Source organism: Oryzias melastigma, linkage group LG16 (genome assembly GCF_002922805.2).
Source record: "Oryzias melastigma strain HK-1 linkage group LG16, ASM292280v2, whole genome shotgun sequence".
Lineage (NCBI taxonomy): Eukaryota > Metazoa > Chordata > Actinopteri > Beloniformes > Adrianichthyidae > Oryzias > Oryzias melastigma.
In genome coordinates, this window is record NC_050527.1 from 27,279,726 (window position 1) to 27,285,776 (window position 6,051).

Below are 6,051 nucleotides of genomic sequence, written 5' to 3' on the forward strand. Positions count from 1 at the left end.
CGTCAAGCAGGCCGAGGAGAAGAGAGAGATCCAGCGTGTGGAAAGGAAGAGTCGCAAACAGCAAAGGACTCAGTCTGCCACTGTTCCCCAAACGGCTCCTACCAGTGGCTACAATTGCAGCAAGTGTGGTAGGAATTGCAAGTCCCGCATTGGCCTATTCAGCCACAGCCGACGTTGCAGCTCCACAAGTTAAAAAAACACAGGAAGGGTGCAGACTCCATTGTCTCTAGAGACAGAAGGACGCCAGAATGATCAGAAAACTCATAAATTTGCAACTTTTTTTTTACAGAAGAAACATTGAAAACCTACACACAAAAAAACTGTTATCATGGAATAGACATGTCAAAAAAATAATATTTGATTTTTACTTTTAATAATGAAAAAGTATACTCATCGCATTTATTCATTTATTTTAAAGCTATATTTTGGCTATATATATTTTAATAAATGTGTTGTTCAGGATGTGTTTTGGTTTTTAAGAACTTTATAAACATTTCATTGTAATTTTTATTGCAATTTATCTGATTCTCTATATGTTTTTATCCTCTGTCAATGTACAGGACTTTGGGTCTGTATGGGCAATTTAAGAGCTTTATAAATAAAGTTTACTATTATCATTATTATAATTAGGTTAAAAAATGTAGGACAAGAAACTAAATTAATACACAGTCAGACTAAACTAAATGAGACGCCACTCTAACAAAATTAAAAATTATTAAAAAAAAAAAAAACGACGACTAACAAAACAGGAGATGTGGTGTATCCTCAGCTGTCTCCAGGTCTGACTCTCATCAGGACCGCAGACACACAAACACTCCCAGAGTGCAGTTCAGAGATAACACGGGATGGAAGACGTTTAAACGCTTAAATGTGAGGAGGTTCTCCCAGCAGGAGCATCTGTGGGTCGGCTGTGGTTCAGAAACCTGTGCTGAGTTTTTTTTTTCATTTGTTTGGTCCATTTTCTTATTTCTCTGAAATTGGACACATCCGCTGCTGGCCAGAAATAAAGGGGGCGGGGCAATAAAACGTAAGAAAAAAACATGGAACTCATGATAAATATTCTCCTCTTTAAGTTTTCCAAAATGTATTTAAAAATGTGAAAAGCAGCTGTTTCAAAGTCTGTTGATTTGGCTTTTATTTCAGAAATGCTTCTAATCTGATAATCTGAAGATAATCTTGAATGATCTGATAAATGAGATAACGAGCTCAATGTTTCTGAAACGGCTCGTTAGGTGGTTTTGGTGTTTGCAGTTTGTGCGTGTACAGGGTTTACTTCAAGAATCTCCAAATTCAATTTAAGACCCTTTTTAGACCTTTTAAGGTCACGCCTGTCAAAATTAAGACCAATTTCTTACTCTATTTCCCATTTTATTCAATTATTATCATTATAATTATTATAGTTTTTTCTTATCTTGTTGTTTGTGGTCTGTACCGTGATGCTTTACAGCTCTTCTTTATTTTTTTATTTATTTATTTTTAATCAAGACAGCATTGGGAATGCAGCGTATTAGTGCATATTTGGTTTTGCTGATGGTTAGCTTGATCAAAATAATCTTGGCTGAAAACATTTCATCTTGGACATGAAATGTGCAACACAGAAGTTTCAAGAAGCCCAATTTTTAAGACTCAGATATCAAAATTCAAGACTTTTTAAGGCATTATTTTCACAATGCATTTAAGACTTTTTAAGGCCCTGGTTCCTGAATTTCTCAGATCTTTACAGAACTGTTCTGCCGTCGGCCCGGCAGAGCTCATCTCCTCACACTCAGGCTCTGGAAAGTTCTACTGGAGAATTTTTGCTCTCCAGTTGCTGCGAAACGCCGCTGTCAAAAATGTCAGCTAAAAAAAATGACTCTCTCTTAAGGGGGGTGGAGGGGGGGGGGGGGTCCTTCTAAGTGGTTTCCAGCAGAAATGACATTTAGAAGATCAGCGACCACACAATGGATGCTCTTATGAGATAATCTCTCTAAACTCAGCAGCTCTCCTTTCATGTTTCTGATGTAAATATAAGATAAATCTGTTATTTCTATCAAACTGTTTTGATGTAAAGCCTCACATGTTGTTTCTGTGAAGACGGATCATTATGTGGATTCTCTAAGGTCTCTGTTTTGATCATAACTTCAGTTTATGCTGCTTTTAGTTCATAAATAAGGTCAACATTTCAACTAATTGAATCCAGTTTGACTTTATTTATCCACATTTTTTTAATAAAAAAAAATAAAAATAAAAAATGCTATAAAAATGTGAGCTGTTGAAGTCAGGTAAATGTTACTTGTCCTGAAGGGGAGCCTGGGAAGACGTGGTGTATAGATTCTGAGGTCACTTCCTGTTTCCACTCTGGTGATTTGGAGCAATTACTCATTATTTTTATCTCCTTTGTTTTCTGGAATCTTCTCAATCATCTGCAGTCGGTTTAAACTAAATAGATTTTCTTTTAACCATTGAAGTCCTAAATCCTTGAATCCAGCGATTATTGAAACTTTATTAGCAACATCCTTGCGACATTCTATAGACGGTTGGGGGTTTAATTAAGGCAGCTGCTTTAAGAGGGTTTAGGTCACATGATTGAGGTGAACCACTGAACATTTGTCAAGAGTTTCAAGCTAAGTAACAGCCACTTCGTAACACGTGTCAAAGCGACCAATTCCAATGAGAAGTCTTTGTGAGCGCGCGTAGACGGCCGTTTAGGGCTTCCGTGTTCTATACTTTTGCATCAACGTGTCGCTACGCACATTTTTAGGACCAATTGTAGGCAAAATACGCAGCTATTGATCGTGGAAAGCCAAACAGTAGTAAAGTAAATGAAGAAGAGATAGCCCCTCCCTGCTTGTCCAGTGTGAACACCATGCGTTTAAGAATGCATCTTTAGCGTGTTCTTGAACGTGTATCACATGCCCGGCGTTTTTGTGGAGGAGATAATCCGGTAGTTTTACAAAATAAAACTTCCTTCAGTATAAAATACATAAAAAAATGTGAATTGGGTTTTATTTTTCTCTGTGGCTCGGTACTGACCCGCGGACCGGTACTGGCCTCGAGCTTAGAACATGTGAAGCAAACCAAATGCATGACGGTAGTAGATTCTTTGTCCAAAGAAACTACCCAGATCAGAATGTTCTGAATCCCAGTTTCAGGCTCCAGTCAGAGATTTGGGGTGGAGTCTGGCGACGCCTTGACGTTGACCTGCAGCCACACATTAAACTCTTATAGTCAGAGACAGCTTCTATGTGACGCATTTCTATCCACCGCTCAGTTTGCTGCTTCAAAAAGACGTTTGTGTCTCCGCTGCAAACATTGGCAGAAACCTGAGGCTGCAGTCGGATGCATTTGTGGGATTACCGGCTGCAGTTTAATCCCCACTGGCTGCAAAAACAGTCAGATTATTTAATTGAACAACAAAATCAGCAACGAAGCTTCAGAATAACTCAAACTCTTCAGGAAACAGATCTGAGCTTCAGCAGATCAAGTTTGGGTTTGGAGACAAATATCGTTGATAATATGACTGAACGATGAGGCTCCTTTTGGTCCCTTTTAATCAGAGATTGAAGCACACTTCCTGTTTTTATTGGTCACTTTTCTGATATTAAAGATGAACTATTCACAGATCTGATCCAGCAGCTCCGGTTCCTGATGTTCTCTTTCTATCCAGGGAACATTTCTTCCCTAAAAGCTGAATTACCTGCTGCTTGATTAGAAAGACATGTTTGATAAAACCATCAGTTTCAGATTTTGAAAGAATCGTTTGCGGCACAGACTTCAATCATAAACAGCATCTTCCTCATCTGCCTATTTTTCATCAGGCCTGATTTGAAAACGGATTATTTTTGCTCCGTTCTGATTCAGACAAGCTTCAGTCTGAAGCGACAGTCTCATGTTTTTCTGCAGCCTCTAAAACGCCGCCGTTTCCTCCACGAGCAGCGATCAGAAAGAGCGTCCCAAACACGTGTGAACCGTCCTAATCAAGATTAAGGGTATTTCTGCGGCGCGCACGGATGAGTGGCGAGCGTCCTGGCGGCAGACGTGATGCAGCAGACTATTACCTGCCCTGAATGGATGATTGATGATTCATTCTGTCTCCTCTAACAATCACACAGATGAGAGAGCAAAGATTTCCCGCGCACCCCACAGAGGCCCGTGACAGTGATGTCCGTGCGGCGGCCGAGCAGCGTGACAGCAGATCTATCTGGTCGAAGCGTTTACATTTTGTACTTTCGCCCCGCGATCGATGCGCAGAAAATAAGGTCTTTTCTTTCTCGGAAAGTTCACTGAATGACATTGCAGTGATGTAGGTCAGAGTTTGTGTGGCGCTCTCTCTCACGGGGTGAACTGTTGCCGCGTCTGTGCACGAGCTCCAACAACACCTGACGGACGGCCCGCGGCTGTTTGGAAGGAGCTCGGATGATGAACGACCAGACGAGGAGGACCGGAGCTGCTTCTGCCTTTAAACGCAACTCAAGGAGTCAAACGGACAAAAGCTGCCGTAAGGCGGCTAAACGCCACGAACACTTCCTGTCAGGAGGCCTTGCCGGAGGGTGAGGTTGAAGACGACTTCCTGTTCTGGAGCTGCTGGCTTCATCAACCCTGCAGAACCCAAAGAGTGTCACTAAAGGTTCTTCATTGTTATTTGTTTTATTGATTTGTTTTAGATGTTCTTTCGAGTTTTATCTATTTTTTTTTCCATATTTTTATTTATTTATTTGTGGTTCAAATAAATAGAAAGTGAGCAAATAAACAAAAATGTTAGATGGAGCAGTTGGAAGAGATTTTTGAGGTTGTTCAGGACTTTGGGGTCTGAAAAAAGGTAAGAAGTGACGGTTATTATGGTTCCAGCCACAGTAACCTCGGAGGGTCCAAATAATATCAGGATTAAAAACCAGGTTATAACCTGGACGTCCATCTCCTTCAGTCAAGTCAGTAAATTATAGGAAGTCAGCAGTAAAATCAAGAATCCGCTCCAGCCAAAAACATCCAAAAGAAAAAGCGACGTTTCCAGGAAGATTAAAGGAAGAAGATGGTCACCAAGATGGCCGCCCTACAGGTAAAACAAAAAAACCTCTAAAAACGAGTCCTGCGGTTGATAAACAGCTGTGATGTTTGGTATGGAAGCGTCTGTGACTCATAATTCAAACTAAAAGTCAATACTGGAAATGCTTTTTCATTTTCACAATGTTCCTGCATTACTTCTCTCTTAAATAAAATGAAAAAGCAATCCTCCGAATAGCTTTTTCATTTTCTTCTTCACCACACTCATTCTGTAACTTAATTAAAATGATAAAGAAATGGCATTTGATGTTTTATTTTCAAAAAGTTCTTCAGTAATTTTGTACCAAAATTCAAATTTGACATTTCTAATTGAACTTTGGTAAAAGGTGGATCGCCCACGCTCCCACTCTTGCCCGTGGACCACGCCCCCGACACCATCCTGCATCTCTGAGTGAGAGTGATTCCTGTTGGGTCGACTGTCCTCCTGCTCCTGGTCGTGGACTGCAGTTCTGCTTCATCTTGATTATGGACTTCATCATCACTCGTCCCTCAGCTTTATCTGAATGAACTCTTAGATACATAGTTGTAGAAGCTAATCTTTCTTTAACTGTTCTGGTATCTCCTGTCCGTCCTGGGATAGGATCTCTCCTTCATGTGGGAATCCCTAAGGTTTCTTCTTTTTCCTGACTCAGGTTTTTTTAGGAGTTTTTCCTTACCGGGAGGGAGGGTCTAAGGCAGGGGTCTCAAGCTCAAATCCGCCGGGGGCCGCTGGAGACAGAATCTAGGTGAGGGTGGGCCGCATCAGGATTTTCACAAGAAAATCGACGAGAAAACTATCTAGTGTTCTCAAATATCTTTATTTTTAACACAAAATAATGAACGACGTGTATAGATCTTTGTCCGTGTTGATTTATAAATATTAAAAAAATAAGGGTAGTTAATGTCTGTTTCTGAAATCGTTTATATTGAAGATTAAATTTAAAATATATTGCTAGGGGGTAGAATTGATAAAGTTTTTTAAACTTTTTCCTACTCCATTTCATTGAGGTGTAATGTTTTTATAAATAATTT

At 40.0% G+C, this 6,051-nt stretch overlaps 1 pseudogene; it reads right to left on the bottom strand.

Annotated features, from left to right (window-relative positions):
- LOC112136531 overlaps positions 1-6,051 on the bottom strand; it is a 32,898-nt pseudogene that overhangs the window by 10,752 nt on the left and 16,095 nt on the right.